The sequence below is a fragment of the Lissotriton helveticus genome (assembly GCF_964261635.1).
Source record: "Lissotriton helveticus chromosome 1_1 unlocalized genomic scaffold, aLisHel1.1 SUPER_1_unloc_15, whole genome shotgun sequence".
NCBI lineage: Eukaryota > Metazoa > Chordata > Amphibia > Caudata > Salamandridae > Lissotriton > Lissotriton helveticus.
The window spans coordinates 1,511,730-1,529,524 of NW_027611654.1; the positions used below are offsets into that span (position 1 = coordinate 1,511,730).

General features: G+C 43.7%; 1 long non-coding RNA gene across 2 annotated transcripts in view; it reads right to left on the bottom strand.

The window, feature by feature from the left end:
* Positions 1-17,795, bottom strand: part of LOC144805565 (uncharacterized) — a 906,387-nt gene that overhangs the window by 835,397 nt on the left and 53,195 nt on the right. The window lies entirely within an intron of this gene.

Sequence of the window (17,795 nt, forward strand, 5' to 3'; positions counted from 1 at the left end):
ACTGGGTAGGAGTGTTCTGCTTAATTCAGATACTCTGTCCATCACCACCCCCTTTTTGAATCGTTTTAGCCACCACAAGTGTGGAAGGGTATGCTCAGATGTGAGTCCCTTGCTCACTGCACCATCAGGATTCAAGCAAGCCGGGCCGAAGACGGCTGTAATGCCAGAAACCGGTCCCCGGAAGCTTGTTTCCTTTCCAGTAAAGAATTGGCTTGGTAGTTTGGTCTGCCCTGTTCCCATGATGCACTGGGCCAGGGACAGACTAATTTGCATATAGCCAGGTTCTGAACTGGGATGGTGCAGTGAGCTAAAAAACGGTGATGGATCAAGCCCTGATCTTTTGACTGGGTAGGAGTGTTCTGCTTAATTCAGATACTCTGTCCATCACCACCCCCTTTTTGAATTGCTATCTTGGGCGGCTGATCTTCAGGCAACTGCAAAGAAAAGACAGAGTGGGTGCCCTTCTGAATGCAGACCTACACCCAGGACCAAAGCGCTCCACAAAAGCCTGCTGGTGGGTCACTGCTCTCACGAGTGTTCGGTGTGCCATTTAAGTGCCGGGAAACAGGAAAGAGACCCAGACAAGAGTGACTCATCCTGTGGAAGGATAAGACGCTTACAACAGAGAATATACGAACTGCACCTATACTATATTCATGATACTCCTAAATGCCCCTAGAGGGGAAGAGGGGATCAGAACCAGATGCACCTGTCTGTAGCACATGGTAGTCTTGAATGCCTGCACTATCTTTTCACCCAGACTGTTCATAAAGTTGATTTTAGAGCTGCTACGCACATAGCAGGGGGAATCTCAGACCATTCGCTGGTGGCGATGCAACTCGATGGTCCGGTTGTGGACTTCATCCTACCCCCAAGGGTTGATCCGTGATATTTGAAAGACAAGACGTTCAAAGCTCGTATGAGAGATAGAGCAGAATTCTATTTTAAGGAGAACGGGCGGCCTGTTGAATCAGTTTGCGTGCTGTAGGATGAATTCAAGGCAGTGATTTGAGGCCAGACACAAGCCTTGATTGGGAGAATGTCGAAGGAACGTAAATTGAAGTGCGAGGCTCAGGACAAGGAATGTGCTTTCCTGGAGGCTCGCTTGGCAAGTGGGGAATCAGTTTCTCTCCCATTACACCATCAACTGAAGCAACCCACATTAAGCGCACTAATGGAAACTAGCGTGCACTCATTCGCTGGCTACCCAGCATTGTCTCTATGATGTTGGTGATAAAGCCAATGAGTTGCTTGCATGGCTAGGGAGACGAGACAAAGAACGGAACTAGATCCTTGAGGTTATTGACAACGGGATGGATATACTGGGAGAGACTTCCTGAAAGACCTGACCCTGCCAATGCTAACGAATGAGGACAGAGACGCAATAGACCAAGTAGACTAAATAAATAAGACAATAGGAACCTTGCAACAGGGCAAACAATGGGCCTGATGAGCTCCCCTTAGAATTATATAAAAGAATGATGGATAAAGTCAGGGAGTACCTCCAGAGTAGGTTTCAGACTGCCTGAAAATATGGGTGTCTCCCAGAGGACCAAAGAACATCTAAGGCGGTGGTCATCCCAAAAAAGGACGAACCAGCAACTGAGTGGGGTTTTATAGACCTCTCTCCCCGCTTAATTTTGAGACTAAGGTCCTTGTGAACGCCCTGGCGATCTGCCTGCGGACAGTAATTGCACCAGTGGATCATCCTGATCAATCGGGCTTCATGCCACACCGGTGAACGCGCTTAAATCTCCGACACCTTAATGGAGTATCACATGCAACAGGGGATTCCTTTGCTGAATCAGTGGCGCTGCTATCAAGCTCTTGTATGTGGCCCCTTTAGCGCGCATGCGCAGCAATAATACAGTCTCTCGAGTCTTTGCCGTCCGACAGGGATGCTCCTTGTCTCCTGTGCTCTTTCCACGTTTGGGTTCACCAGGACCTCTCATATGGGGTATTCCAGTTGATCAGGAGTGAGAATCTCCCTATACGTTGACGTTTTGCTATATGACACGTAGCCAGCCTTCTTGAGTGAACAAATCCTACAATTTTTTCGCATATTTGGAGATCATTCAGGATGTAGGATCAACTGGAAGTCCTTAACATTCCTGCTGGTGGCAGGGACCCTGTGGCTGAACTCTAGGTGCACAGTTCGGGTGGCACTACATTGCTTTAAATATTTGGGCGTGTCTATTACAAGAGAGCACAGGCAGGAACATACTACCGAAATTAGACCGTCTTCGCTGGGATCCCCCACACTTGCGGGTGCACCCGCTCTCCTTACTGGGCCGGGTGGCCCTATTTAAAGTGATGACCCTCCAGGGTCTCCTGTACATTGTGCAGAAAATGTCCTTTAAGATCCCACCAGACATTTTTTTTCAAAAGGTAGACTGAGAACTTTGGCTCCTGTTGTGGGATGGTTGCACTTCGTGCTTAGTAAGGTGTAGAGGGGAGATTAAGGTGGACTGGCGGTCCGGAGCATTCTCAAGTGTTACTGGGCCACGCAGCTGGTGGCAGTCAACAACTGGGTTTTTGCGGACTGTGAGGATCCTGCTTACCGGGTAGATAGATTGGCCATGGGCAAGAGAGGTTACCCCACCCCGGTGCTGTATTGAAGAAAGTATAAGTGCACTCTATCTCCTCATACCCAAACAGTAGTAAGGGTGTGGAGAGAGGCTACCAAGTGTTTAGGCTGAGAAGATAAGCTGACTGAAATTACTCCACTGTATGATGGTGATCTCTTAAGTGCAGTGGGAGGATTGCAGGGCTTAAAAAAATGGGGATTGATTAGCTTAGAGCGGCCAGGCGATGTGTGGGGGGGACAGGCACTTGTGTCCTTCACGATCCTTCAACAAAGGTATGAATTAGGTGACTAAAAACGGTTCTGACATTTGCAGGTGGGTCACGCTCTGCAAGGTCACATCTGGGAAGGGGGGAAGTTGCTTGATGCATCCCCACTGGAGGACCAGCTGCTAACTAATCCCCTGACCGAAAAAGCCATCTCAACCATCTATAGGAAGTTGATCTACAATTCTCTGGATCCCTGGGGGATTTTTCAGGCGGTCATTCACCAACTTTTATGTTTTTCAAAAACAAGCTTCCAAAGCTGGAGTTGGTTTTTAAAAACCAATAACTAATCGCCCTCACACCCTTGGAACTTTCTCCCTAATTAATTTAATCCCAGGAAGTGGGATTCATTTAAAAACAAATTCTCATCACGACTGCTAGATATTCCCTGGTGGTCCTGAATAAGAGAACAAGCATTTGCAATACGATAGGTCTCGCATTAATTAAGTTTGAGCTATTGGCATTGCTAAATATTGCAACACCAATTGCAAAAAAAGTCTATAAATTGTAGGCCAAAAAAAGTTATTTATTTTTGTAGCAATGGTGGCATGCTGCACTTTAGATGAATATGTTTAAAAGTAAAGTGCGCCATACTGCGATTGCTACAATAGTTAATTGTGGATGCGTTAACAATTGATGTGTGCACGGACTGCTGGTGGAGTGTGTGTGCCTGTAGAAATTGTGCACTGATGGCTGGTGGTGTGGGTGCCTGGTGGAAGTGTGCACTTACGGCTGGTGGTGTGTGTGCCTGTTGGAAGTGTGCACTGACAGCTGGTGGTGTGTGTGAGCCTGGTGAAAGCGTGCAATGACGGCTGGTGGTGTGTGTGTGTGCCTGGTGAAAGCGTGCACTGATGGCTGGTGGTGTGTGTGTGTGTGCCTGGTGAAAGCGTGCACTGACTGCTGGTGGTATGTGTGTGCCTGGTGAAAACGCGCACTGACGGCTGGTGGTATGTGTGTGCCTGGTGAAAGCGTGCACTGGCGGCTGGTGGTATGTGTGTGCCTGGTGAAAGCGTGCACTGACGTCTGGTGGTGTGTGCCTGGTGGAAGTGTGCACTGACGGCTGGTGGTGTTTGTGCCCAGTGAAAGCGTGCACTGATGACTGATGGTGTCTGTGCCTAGTGGTTGTGTGTGTGTGTGTGTGTGTGTGGTTGTGGTTGTGTGGGTGGTTTTGTGTATGGTTGTGTGTGTGTGTGTGTGGGGTTGTGTGTGTGGTTGTGTGTGTGGTTGTGTTTGTTGTTGTGTGTGTGGTTGTGTGTGTGTGGGGTTGTGTGTGTGGTTGTGTGTGTGGTTGTGTGTGTGGTTGTGTGTGTGTGTTGTGTGTGTGTGGTTGTGACTGTGATTAAGCTTGGATTTTCTATTTTCACGTTGCAGTTCAACTTGCCCAAAATCACACAGTGCAGAAGCAGAGACGCTGTGATTATGCTCAGATTGTGTAGGAGGAAAGGGGAAGTGAGAGGAGGGAGAAAGCAAAGGGGAGGCGCTGAATAGGGAGAGAGAGAGCGAGGGAAGGGGGTGAAAGTTGGCGAGCTGTGGCACAGCGAGGAGGATGCTGACAGGTGGTGAGCCCACAAATTAACACGGAGAGGCGAGGCAAGCAGAGTCTTGAGGCAGGCGCCTGCTCCGAGTCTCCAACATGTAAATCACACAAAAGCCACATCAAAGGGACAATCATTGCATCGGACAATTTGCAAAGTAGTGACAATTCTTCTGAAGTACTGAGGGAGAGAAACTCAACATAGGGCGAAAGCATGGGGATTAAAGCTAAAGGGCTCTAGTCATCAAGAGTATCTGGCTGTTGGCAAAGCCACGTTTAGAAGGAGGGGCGGGGATGACGTTGCTTTAATATGTTCAGTTACCAAAAAAAAGTAATGTGGAAATTTAAAGCTCATTATAGCAAGCTTTACACTCTTCTTTTTTGCAGGCCGTAGTTAATATTAAATTCCCGAAACCTATTGGTCGGACTGGATCTGCCACTATTAGTCTTTAATTTATGGAAAGGGGGGGAGAGTATATGTACTTTTTCCATGGGTCAGTTTCACTGTGGTTTACAGAGGTTTTCCACATACAGAAAGACAGTAGGCAAAACAGTAATGAGGAGAAAAACAAGCTCTCGGCATTGCATGGTGGGGGCGGGGGAGCGGCTTCCTTTGAAGTCTGATGCCGAGGCTCAGACAAATGGTGTGGGTGTGCGATGTTGCTGGAGATGTGCACACACCCAGCTCACATGAACTCTACCTAATCCGCAGTTTGGGTAGACTTTTCGAAAGCCTTACTATAATCTCGCCGATGGCTTAGATGAGACTTAAAAAGGAATAGCGTGCCACATCATTTCATATACTGGCATCTGCCATCAGGCGTGCATAGGATCAGCAACAAATGTTTTTTTGCACAGCATCGCCCAGAAGCCTTGGCAAAGCCATTGGGACCCAAAGGCAACACCTGTTGGCTTTACCAGTGCTTGTTTTATTTTCTTGGTAAGGTGGTGGCAGAGGCTTTTCGCTTTCAGGGTGGGGATGGAGGAAGCGGGAGGTGACTGAACGAGGCAGAGCTACTATGTTCTTATGTGTTATTGATGTGTGTTTCATTTTTTTGGGGGGGTGGGGGTGTCTTCTGATCTTGCCTGGCTGCTCTAGGGGATTGAAGGATGTGTTCGGAACATATTTAATAAAACATTATGTAATGCTTCACACTGCACGTTGCCATTTCTGAGCGATGTAATGAGCCGTCGGAAGTGTTACTTTAGTTTATGCTACTCAATTTGTGATGTATTCCTAAAGGGTCTGTATCGATCCCCCTATTCCTGACCCTATTCTGGTTAACAAGTTAACTAGCAGCCAGCCCATGATGCAGAAAACCCCCATGATGCAGGAACCGTTATCTGATAAAGCCACACTACGGCACAGGAACGTGTTATCTGATTAGGTCATAACGCTTGCCATCTAATTAGACAAGCGATATTCCTCCAGCCCCTGATAAGGCATACGGAGTTCTCAAAACAAATCAAACCTATGATAACCTGGGAAAAACCCTGCGGCCATTGTTTTGATTTCACCGAGAACTTCAGCAAAAGAATGTGCTAACGACCAAGTCGTATGACATCCTTATTGACGTATCTATGTCCATCCTTACGTAAATCTCGGCACCTTAAAGGTATAAATATTACCGATATTGCCCTATGCAAACACACGCGGTGGTGACGAGACGGAGCAGCCAGACTTGCCGAAGCCCAGAGCAGAGCAGACCCCGCTGGCGCAGCCCCGCCTTCCTGACGCGCTGAGAACAACACGCTGCCTTTCTCCTGCCGAGAAATCCAGCTCCGGCGCTTCCAAGCAGCCCTCGCAGGCAGCCTGGAATATCGAGACCAGAGACGAGAGATACCATCCCTCATTCATCCTAGATTCCAGGTACAGAACTGAATAACCCCTCACAGAGAATTCTTTAGTCAGTCACTTGGCAAAACAAACTTAACTTAAACTGTAACTTTCTATTCCCGCCCACGTATTAGGCTTAGGTCAGGTACACGGGGTAGGCGTAGCTAGAAACACCAGTTGAGTACGATTAGTCAAATGTATATATGTATGTATCTATTTTATCCATTTTAAACCTTCATATGGCTTAGAAACCATATAAATGTTTTTACAGTATTATTTTATACTTCTGCTTTTAATGTATGCACTTTACTTAACCATAAGTATCGCAATAATATCGATCCATTTCTCTTGTATGAGAAAAGAGACTGATCAATAAATACCATCTTTTATTGAACACGCCCGTCTCTTCCTTTTCTCTACAATCTGATGAGACTAAGAATGCACGTACTGACTGAGTAAAATAAATTGCCTTTTGTTCACACGACTCTAGAGATACACTCTTGATTAGGGGAGAGCAAAGTTGTCATGTTCTATGGTTGTCAGAAACTAAATCCCTTCTTGTCTATCCAGGGAGGTTCAACTCCTCCTTGCCTATTCGAGAAAGTTTCTAGTGAACTCTGAGCTAAGCTGGCAAACCCAAAACTTTAAGTCTAATATCAACAGTAAGACCTAGTTAACGTCTGGTCTAGGCCTATACTATTGAAGGTATTATTCCAATGCGCAGAGCCTATTGGGATGATAGGAACTACACTACATAGCGCCCAGCGCGTTTGGAAAGGTCGATAAAACTAATGTAAGACATTTAGAGTAACTCAGTCGTGCTTTCTCACTCAGACCCCTTTTTTCCCATTATACTCCAAAGACGTCTGGAGTGGGTGAAAGGTCATATCCGCCAGACCTCGCAGGAGGGAACTCCTATGTATGGTGCTTGGTTTAGTCAACGTTGAAGGATACACTGTTCCAAAATATTGTGCATCTAATCTTTGTTTCCATAAGAAACCTGATCTGCAAACAAAAGAAATAACCTTCCTGTCGGTAAAATGGTAGACAGTGATGATGAAAGAGAGACAGTTAGAATAGCAACTGAACTCGCAGCAGCTGATACTGCCATACAGGAAGCAGACCCGGGTATAATACTCATCCCGGTCATCAAAAGAAAATCTATAACCTTAAAACTTATAGAAAATGGACTGACACCTAGAGGTGGCACAGTCATATTCGTAATTGAGGCACACGAATATCGGCAGGCAGAGGTATATTATTCATGGATACATTTTCCAGCAGCAAATGCTGTAACAAAGTACTTCCACTATTACAAAATAGAGGAACCTCCTGAAACGTAAACTCCTTTCGAGGAGGTGGAAGTACCACTCAAATTTCAAGAGCACCTGCTCTTATTTGATGGCGCACTAAAACATAATAATCACATCACCAGGCTCGGTCCTTTAGGTAGACCAGGAGCAACGTGGCCGGTCCTAGCCGGATACACACCACATCCAGACATCGACGGGATGTCTGCAGCAAACCTTTTAACACAGCTAAAACAACTAATAAAAATACACAGACAATTAGTCCAGTATGTGATGCGGACTTCAACAATTCAACCAGCAATTAAAATTCCACAGCTGACCCCTCACCAGGGGAACACAAATAAAATTACACCACAGAACATACAGTCCTGCCTAGGTAAAGTACCGGCTAAACGGGAACAAATACCATTCTGGCTAGCACAAAAAATCACCCAAATAGAGGCGGTGTTTCCAGACACCACCCCATTAAAAAAACATAGGATTCTGACTATCTGTCTTCCAGTGGGAATCGCTCCACACGTGGAGGACTGTGACACTTGGGGTACAGTCTTTGCTTCCATTTACACAAAAACACATGGTGTTCCATCCATCTCGGTAATACCAGATGTGCTAAAACAAATTCAAGACGAATATGGTCCAGAACCCGCTTTAACTCTTGGTATGAAATTACTGAAAGACTTCAAGCAGGTCTCTGCTATATTATTAGCCAACATAAAGGGAGAAGCAGCAAACGTGGTGATTCGCCAGAGGTTAAAGGAGACAGATATAGCAGACCAACCAGCTGAAATTGCCAGAATCATAGAAAAATCCTATGACGAACTAGGTAGAGATAGTTTAGGTGGAATACCAGTAAAACCACAACTGATTGAAAGTCCTGAAAAAATATTTTTTAATAATAATTCAACATCACAGAAAAAGAGCTGGGATGGAAACAAACAATCCAATCCTAAAGAAAAGAAATTCCAGTCCAGAGGAAGGTCTCCTAGGCGAAGAGAAAAATCTCCGAACCAAAGACACAGGTCACCCCAGAGTGACCCCTCTGGGAAAAGATATAACCTTAGAAATAGGGATAATATAAAGAATCCTGATAGATATCAAGACATTGATACACGTCCCTCTCAATCTTTTCAGACTTCCTCGCAGAAATCGGAAAGAAGAGGACGATCAGAACAAAGAGAAGAGCACGCCAAGTCCAAAGACAAGGAACCTGCTCATCTAAAAAAGAAATTACAATTTCCAAAAAAGAAGGTAGCCAGCATTAAAATAGTTAACAATGCCGAGAATACTGAGGACACAACTGAAAAACGGAGAATGGGCTCAGACAATGCTAGACAGCGCAGCAGAAGTGAGCATAGCTCGCAAAGTCCTTATGAATCATCTGGAGACAGTGGACACGAATGAATATCTTCAAGTGGAAACTGCAGACACCAGAGTTAGCAAACCTCACAAAATATATGAAATAACATTACGTATAGAAGGGGATAAGACTAGAAAAATAAGGGGACTATTTTGGGATAATCTCTCCAAGGGCTATGACATCCTTCTAGCTGAAAAAGACTGGCCACCAGAGTTTGTCAGGGATTGCCCTCATGGCGAAGAAATAATTATGCCTGCCTTCTCAAATCATATCCCAATTCATAAAAAATACACACTTGCTAGAAAGTGGGCAGTAGCTCAAGCTCCTGCTTTATATAAAAATCACGTAGGATGGGATGAGGACTCTCCTCCTCACAAAATCCAGTTAAAATCACAACCTACTGCACAAAGACAGTACCCAATTAAGCAAGAAGCTAAAAAACAAGTAAAAGAAATTCTAGATCAGCTAGAATACCAGGGGGTGATTGAAACTTGCACCTCACAAATGAACAACCCTTTGTTTCCGGTCTCCAAACCAGACAATTCATATCGTCTAGTTTTGGATTACCGACACCTTAACTCATGTTGCAAAACTTTTGCAGTGCAAAACTCGCATAGTGCTGCACTAATGAATAACATAGTGCTCAAAAAATACAAAACAACATTAGACATCTCTAATGGATTCTTTTGTCAAAACATAGCACCAGAGAGCGGATATTTGTCTGCGTTCTCCATAAATGGCACTCAAAAACAATTCTGTCGGTTAGCCCAGGGGTACAAAAACAGCCCGGGAGTATTCTCAGCGAGAGTAACAGAATTACTACAAACATATGATGACGAAGCATTATCTTATGTCGATGACATATACCTAACAGATGATGACTTGGATACTCACATGAAGAGAGTGAACACCATAATACTTGGGTTCGCAGCAGAGGGTTACAAATTCAATTTAAAAAAATCCAGAATTGCCCATCTGAAAGTCCTGTTCTTAGGATATGAATTATCAAGTAAAGGCAAAAGCCTGGCTGACAATTTCCTAGAGAAATGTGCCGTAATCCAAGCACCTAGAACACTAAAAAACCTACAGTCAATTCTAGGCTTCCTAAATTTCGGAAGAACATACATTGCAAATCACGCAGAAAGGGTCAAACCCCTTTATGATCTAATAAAACCTGATTTTAAAAGAACCAATTGGACTCAAATACACACAGAAATTCTGAGATCCTTACAAACAGACATGTTAATTAAAACAAAATTAGAAACACGTGATAACACGCGCAATCTTGTGATTCGAGTCATCCCAGGAAGATGCGGATTCACATACCTGACCTCTAATGAGGGAGAAAAGGTACCAATTGCATTCAAATCACACTTGTACACTAAGGCTGAAATGAAATTTAGCCCAACGGAAAAAATTCTAACTGCAACACAGACAGCTTTAGCAAAAGAACGAGCCCTGGCACAAGGTAAACGAATAATAATCGTGACACCGATACCAGCCCTAGAGGCGGTAACAAAGGCAAGCATTCCAAATGCTAAAGCACTACATCCAAGGTGGATACAGTGGGCTAATTCTCTTGCTGCAACAGACGTGGCATACGAATTCAATCCTAATTTAAAAACACAAGAATTTCTCCAATATGAATTTGAATGTCCTCCGCCGACCGAAATTCTGCCTCTAGAACATTACGGCTGTATAATATATACAGACGGATCAGCACAACCCGCAGTGGGGGGTAAACAAGCTTACAGTGCTGTGTGCGCGATTGTTAAAGGTCGCTGGCACGAAGGGAAATTTAAACCAGCCGTCACTAAAACACAATCTCTAGGAGATTGTACAGCTCAGCGAGCTGAACTACTGGCATTCAAGATGGCGCTTGAAAATACCGATCGAGAATTTCCACACTGATAGTGTGCGATTCGTATTATTGCGTTCAGTCTTACAATGAATACTTGCAGATCTGGATTCAGAATGGTTTTAAGGATGCAAAAGGAGGCACAATCAAGCATAAAATGCTTTGGGAACAAGTAGTTCTATTACAAAAAGAACTACCAAAGACTCACGTGATACATACGCTGAGTCATCAACGTGATGGCGTTCACGTTGCAGGGAATTCATTGGCTGATGAGGCCGCGAAGGCAGCTGTGCAAACGGCTTCCGTAGCTGCCATCACACGGTCAAAAACAAAAATAGACAGCGAAATATTACAGGCTGTCAGCGCTACAGAAAAGGATTCGATAGAAACACTCCCGAAAGGCTTTCCAGTAAAATACTCATACATAACTGATGCAAACAATGTTCCTTTTGCTCGAATCCCTGGAGTGGGGGATAGGGCAATTCCAAACATGGAACATAGGTTAGGACTGATAATAGCGGCACATGAAGGGCTTGCTTCTATACATGCTGGCGTCTCAGCCACAGTATCGTTATTAAAACAGAGATACTGGTGGCCACAAATGAGAAGACAAACAAGGAATTATGTTTTAGAATGTGAAATATGTCAAAAAATGAAAGTATCAATGGTGAGACGTCCAGCGCAGACGCCCCTTCTAATCCCGGATAAACCATTAGCCTGTGTTTACCTAGACCACTGTGGTCCCCTACAAAGGGATGGTAACTATAAATATATCTTGGTTGCAGTGGACTCATGTACGAGATTCATATGGATGTGGCCCCAGCGAACGGCTGACGCCAGAACTGTTATAAAAGATTTGCGAGTCTTTATCGGCACATACGCAATTGGCATGCTGCATTCGGACCATGGTCCTGCTTTTAGCTCTAGAGCTTATAAGGAGGCCATGGTCAGCATGGGCGTTACATTGCGGTACTCTTGTCCATTTCACCCTGAGGGGAACGGAATTGTTGAAAGAAAAAACCGTGACATAAAGCAATCTATAACGGCAAAGGTATTAGGTTCGGGAGCTGGGTGGGTCAAACATCTAATAAGTGTCCAACGTAGTCTAAATAACCTGCCAAGAAATTCTCTGAAGGGATTCAGTCCGTACGAACTATTATTTGGAACTAGGATGTTAATCTCTGACCTTGACAGTCAGACTTCAGTGGTGAAGGAAAAAAGCTTTGATATCAAAGACCGTTTGGCTATTTTGCAGGACTTAAACGAAACAAGAAAAGACCTGAGCAACATAAAGTTGAAACAGCAGCCAACAACCACTGAAGAACCACCACCTGTCCCAGCAAGACCGGTCTGGATTCCAAAAGTCGGGGATCTAGTCAGAGAAAAGATCGCGGTAAAGAAGGAATTTGGGCCTTCTTACAGAAAAGCAGTTCCTGTCTTGTCTATCAACGGGACAAGATCAGTTGTACTACCGCCGCTTGCTGGTAAAAAGGAGAACCGAGTTGTATCCATCGACCTGGTAAAACCACAATCATGTGGCCGATAACAAACAGTAGGCCAAGTGGACTCCCAATAAGTAGCAGAACACCAAGGTTTGCTACCAGTACAGAGGTCCTAACTAAGAGGCTAATCACATTCGAAACGCTTACAGAAGAACAACAAGGACTATGCAACAATGCAATGGAACTTAAACCTCTGAAAACCCAAATAAAAACATTTAGCAGAGACACACCAATCTATAATGAAGTAACAAATGAATATGCAAGAAACAGTAATCCTGAAGCAATTGGAACAATTGACAGAACTGCATCCGGCTACTTCATAAACTTCGATGATCCTCTGAAGACCTCAGTGAATCAAAAACACAGCCATCAACAAAAACCTTTAAAGATAAAGCTAAAGAACTTTTGAAACAACTGAAAGAAACATATCTAATTTCTCCATGGATCGAATTTTGGGTGGGTTTTGGTGCATTTATCCTCATACTTTGGCTCATCATGGTACTAACTTTGGGACGCTTCATTGAGGGAAAATATGCTAAAATGGACACAGCAAGTCAGAAAATCAACTTGATCCTCAAACCACACACATCTTCGCACGTCGAGAAAAGAGAACTTTCTTCAGTCAACTTCACAGCCAATCCTATACCGGGTGGGGTAGCATGGGACAACACTGACTACGAAATCTATGGTCCGGTTGAAATCCTGAAATATCCAAACCAAATTAAGATCTCATTGAGTGACTTTGTAAAAGCAAGCTCATTTGCTGATGATTGGGACTTTGAAAGTATAAATAATATGATGTCTGACCTAGTGATGTCTGCTAAATTTACCAAACATGATTATTTGCAGGGTTCTACAAATTATGATAGTATGTATTGCTACAACCACTATGGTAACCATTTTCTACATAGATCTGCACAACCTAGAAATGTTTTAAATTATAATCAATGGGAACATTGTGCAACCCCTCCAAAAGGAAGCTCAAGAACCGTTTATGACAAATATTCATACTTTTCAGGTTTTAACACAAGTAATGCTGAAACATTTTATTTCAAATTGTCAAATAAGACAGGGACAAATACCATGATAACAAACACGAAATTGATATATTCAGACTCATTTTTTGAACAAATGAATACTTTTGGTTTTGATTATTGGGACACAAATGTTGAATTGAAAAGTGTTTGGGGTACGAAAGAATGGCAAGTACAAGGTATAGAATCTTTGTTTAGAGCCTGCATGATCCCAGAACAAATTATATTTTTAAATGACACTGTTCAACAAACTACCTGTCTTGGCTTAGCCAAAATCAAAGACTTAAATAAACCGTCTATTCCAAAACCAACAATAAACAGCAATAGCTCTACAGATGAATAGATAGACGTAAACTATGTATTAAACCAAAACAGAACACATCCTGATTGGAAACAGTGGTTGATCTGGCCCACAGATACTAATAACTGTCAAGACAGATTCCTGAACAAAACACAGGGTTTCAAAATGACCAGGCCAGACCCTAGATATCCTCAAAGACAACACCCAGGGATAATAACCACCTACAGTGTGGGCAAATTATGCCTTCAATGGCTACAAACCTCCACACTGGCAGAAATTAAGCAACACCTTTACTTACTGATGGTGCTGACTTGCGTGATTTCATTATGGGACCACGCAAACAGCGTCAAAGCGTTTCATAGCAGCCTCTGTATATGCAGCATACAACGAGGCCTGGAAGGTTACTCAAATTGAGACAGCAGAGAGAATACGGGAAATTGACTGTATTAATTTGGAAAAATCACTTTCTGTAGTGGACAATGGGTTAATGACTCTGTCCTCCAGAATTTTTTCTCTGGACAGCATTGTGTCTTCAGCAATCGACATAATATCACAAGACTTACTGTTGTTACAACACGGTCAGTCTCAATTGCGTTCTATTGTACAGCTTGGCTGGACGTTACAAAATCTGCGTTCAGGCTATGTGCCTTGGCGTTTAATCAACACAACGTCACTGTTCAATATCTTTAACCTTACTGATAAACAAATCAGTATGGCACAGAAGGGTGCTGATTATACAATCCTGAGCATTGAGAAACTTGAGAGATTACCAGTGACAATGTCAGAACGACCTGTCAGTGAATGGATAATACATGGGATAATTAATATTCCAATATCAACCTTCAGGTTTCAATACTGCCAAAAATATATACAGGCTGGCATGTACGAAAAATTGGGGAAAGGGTACATTAAAACAACATGGAACTTGCCCTATTCACATGCATGTGTCAGTAATAAAGGACAGAAAGTGTTTCTTAGTGGCAATAATTGTGTGATGTCACTAAGCGGTACACTTCTGTGTAATGGAATTAGTTTGCATGGAGCCTGTGAAGGGAACTCAAATAACCTTTCATGTCACCAGCTAGGCACACCTGCAACAGAGATAGAACCATTCTTTCAAAGACTCTATAATGGGAGTTACATTCTAATTGTGGACCGCAGATGCTGTAGTCTTATGCCCGGGACTCCTTATCTCGTAACTACGACTGCGAAGGTCAAGTGCTGTGGACGCTTATTGTTCCCCAGCTCCTTTCCAGACAGGGAGGCAAGGGCATGGCCCAACTTGAAAATTACTTCTATTCGAATAGATACTTTAAGCAGAATGAAAACAGTGCTTCTTCAGACGCCGACCAGGCTCACGTCATCAAAAGAAACGTATGATCTCCAAGTCGCAAGGACGACTGCAGAGATACATTCATTGTTATCAACTAATTCCCCCATACATTTCGCAGAAATCCTGAATGAAATCTTAAATATTTCTGATACCAGTGGAGTCTCAAAGGTATTTAAGACAGTATTTTCGATGGCATTAACACCATTCAAAGCCATACTGGGTATTTTTCCAGATTTCGTCCATTCGATTTTTGGCGGACTTCCCCTCATTTTAGGACTGATTGCAGGAATCCTATTCCTAGTCCTTATATTTCGTTATGGCAAACCATGTCACAGACAGAACACCTGTGACAAGGGAAGAAACAATCCTAGCCATTGGATACCGGGACCGGATAACAAAAATCCTGGGACTATCCCGGCTTAGAGACCTGAACATGACTTGGTTTCTATCATTTCGACCAATGTGGCAACGATGTGTTTTACCTGTATTAAGGTGCCTGCTATGCGGAGAAGAATGCGTGTTAGACACCTGTCTGACGCTACAATCGGATGCGCCAATGGATGCAGAAACATTGTTGAGTCCAACAAAGGCTCATGCTTTGTGCTGCCCTCAACGGCTACCAATCCTGATGACGGCATTCGTGGAAGCTTCACCACTACGATTAAGGGGTAGTGAAGTTCAAGATGAAAGCAGCATCGATCAGGTACGACCTTCTGTCAGCAATCCAAATCAGAACGTCAATGGAGACAATCATGCGCACAAATGCATGGTTACACCTTTTTCCGAGTTAGTGGAACTCTCCCAGGAAGCTGTTGACAGCTTTTTCGAAAGCCTAAATGATATGATGTTCTCACCAGAGCAGAAATAGAGACTTTTGAGCAAGCTCGCACACGGCGTTCCCAACACCCTGAATTTGGCCTTCAATTTTAATAATAAAGTCACATGAACAATTTTCCCTCCAGTTCACGGACAGCAATTTTTTCAGCGGCCCCAAAATATTTTTGCATATTTTTCGGGACACTTATCTTCTGCTTAAAGTAAGAAACTATTCTTGGAGAACTAAAATTTCTATTTTTAGATACTTTATAGACATTAGCTGCCCGCAGGGATGTTCATTATTATTATATTCTGTGATGGAATGGTCTCGAACCTTTTTTCTGTATTAAGAGCCATTTCATGTGTAAATTCTCATATACCAAATAGCGATAATGTATAGATATGCGTGATTACTTTAGCATTATTCTACAGCTTGAGTGCATACAATACATATGACTGCATTTTTCCGTATATTTGAAACATTTCAAAATGCATTTATGTATTTTGTGGTGGTAAGGTATACACAATACTCTATAGTATGTTTTACTATGCATAGATTAGTAAATATGTCCATAGTTAGCGTGGAGTGGGTGTGATGTATTCCTATAGGTTCTGTATCGATCCCCCTATTCCTGACCCTATTCTGGTTAACAAGTTAACTAGCAGCCAGCCCATGATGCAGAAAACCCCCATGATGCTGTGGAAAAGTAAATTTTGCCATGTTCTGTGTCCCTACGCTTCATCCATCATATGTTATGTGTGCATGACCAATATGCATATGTTATTCCCCATGTCCGATTAATGACGCAATTCCAGTTGTGTCCACCTCTAGTATGTTAGTTTCCAGTCCTCGTGAATACTACGAATATCAGGCCTATGTAAAGTTATGTTGCCACGTTTCCCAGTGTGCACGTTATTCCATTATAAAGTCCCCGTTTCCAGGCCTCAACAGGGCCCGGACCACAGATTCAGCTCCTGTCTCCTGAAAGCCTCGCTGAGGAGCGATACAGCCCCCACCTGTATCCTCGACCCTTCACTTACTTCCTGCCTCGCAGTGCCCGGTGCAGCTTGGCTCTGCCTCTGAGTCTGCCAAGAGTATGTTATGATTCCAGCTATCAGTTCAGTCCTCCTCTTCTGCATTCCTAAGCTACTGAACTGCATCAATAGTTTCCGTCATTGTCTAGCCTTCTCGTCTCCACGTTAGAGAAATACTGTATTAATGGTCATTTAATATTCTTCATCACGCACTACATGTAGAATAATGCATGGTCCAGTCTTAGAATCAAGTTAGCTTTTCCCCTCATGACTCCTAGTTTATATCAACATGTTCCCTAAACATCAGATACCAGATAGGGTTTAGGTACATGTCGCTCCGACCCTCCAGACTCTAGTCTCTGCTCCTAGCACAGAGTTCGTAGCCCCCAGCTTCTCCTAGTAACACGTCATTGCCCGTTTTCGCGCACCATTAGGTTAGAGGTCCCGGCTCCTTAGGTAGCCCCCTCCTATGTTTCCGCCCATTCATGACATATTCTGTTACGTTTGCATCACATGTCTATGTATACTCCCAGTTACACCTCTTTTTACTGTTATCTTTCGCGACTGCTACGCGTCACGCCTTCTGCTCCACCCACTGCTACGCCTACTGCAATGTAATGCTATGTGTTTGCGCTATGTATATAAGTCAATGCATTGTTATTAAAAGTTAGCGCGCTCATCCCAGACCAAGCCCCAGCAGCTGCTGGGCCCCAGTTGTCCTGCTGGGCCCTGTTACCTCTGTTCCTATGCAGGTTGTCCTGATCCTGTCCTTATGCTGTAATAAACCTGCAGAAACTCCTACTACCTCGAATCTTGACTCTTATTTTATTGAGCTATCTGTTATTCATTCATTCATCCAAAAATAGATCCGGTATTATTTATTTATATACCACATAATGGCGCCCGAATAGGGACTTGCCCTTTCCCCACGCGTCGGTGAAGCCACGCCGACCCCCTGACCCTCTGCAGCCGTGACGGAACCATACCGGCCACGTGCAGATATTTCTGCTTCAAGTATCCCTCAGGCC